This window comes from Crocodylus porosus, unplaced genomic scaffold, assembly GCF_001723895.1.
Source record: "Crocodylus porosus isolate Cpor-Errol unplaced genomic scaffold, CroPor_comp1, whole genome shotgun sequence".
Classification (NCBI taxonomy): Eukaryota; Metazoa; Chordata; order Crocodylia; family Crocodylidae; genus Crocodylus; species Crocodylus porosus.
The window spans coordinates 84,207,397-84,208,359 of NW_017728931.1; the positions used below are offsets into that span (position 1 = coordinate 84,207,397).

Sequence of the window (963 nt, forward strand, 5' to 3'; positions counted from 1 at the left end):
CACCCTAGGTTGCTTTTGGATTGTGAATTATACTAAAGCATAAGCTCTTAAATTTTTGATCTTCAGGGGATAGAAGTCATCAATCTGCTAATTTGAGATGAAAATGATTGACCACATCACATTAGATGACTATGGTGCCTACACAGTCGGATGGGTTGCAAATTGGCTGGAGGGCCACTCCCAGAGAGTGGTGGTGGATGGGTCATTTTTGATCTGGAGGGATGTGGGCAGTGGGGTTCCCAAGGGCTTGGTCCTAGGGCCCGCACTGTTCAATATTTTCATCAGTGATTTGGATGAGGGGGTGAAAAGCACCTCGTTCAGGTTTACAAATGACACCAAGATGTGGGGAGAAGTGGGCATGCTAGAAGAGAGGGACAGGCTACAACTAGATCTGGACAGGTTACAGAGGTGGGTGGATGAGAGTAGGATGGCTTTCAATATGGACAAGTGCATGGTGTTGCACCTGGGGAGGAAGAACCATCACCATACCTACAGGCTGGGGAACTCCCTTCTTGTCAGCACAGAGGCAGAAAAGGATCTTGGAGTCGCTATTGATTCCAAGATGGACATGGGCTGCCAATGTAAGGACATGGTTAAGAAGGCTAACCACACCTTGTCAGGCATCCATAGATGCATCACGAGCAGATCCAAGGAGGTGATCCTCCCCCTCTATGCGGCACTGGTCATGCCGCAGTTGGAGTACTGCATCCAGTTCTGGGCACCGCACTTAAAGCAGGATGTGGACAACATGGAGAGGGTCCAGAGGAGGGCCACTCATATGATCAGGGTGCAGCAGGGCAGGCCCTGTGAGGATAGGCTCCGGGACCTGAACCTGTTCAGCCTCCACAAAAGAAGGCTGAGATGGGATCTGGTGGCTGTCTATAAACTTGTCAAGGGGGACCAGCAGGCAATGGGAGAGTCCCTGTTCCCCCGAGCACTACCGGGAGTAACAAGGAATAACGG

At 50.9% G+C, this 963-nt stretch overlaps 1 protein-coding gene across 3 annotated transcripts in view; it reads left to right on the forward strand.

The window, feature by feature from the left end:
* The window catches only part of PPM1H (protein phosphatase, Mg2+/Mn2+ dependent 1H), a 207,752-nt gene that overhangs the window by 22,993 nt on the left and 183,796 nt on the right, over positions 1 to 963 (forward strand). The gene's annotated exons all lie outside the window — the stretch shown is intronic.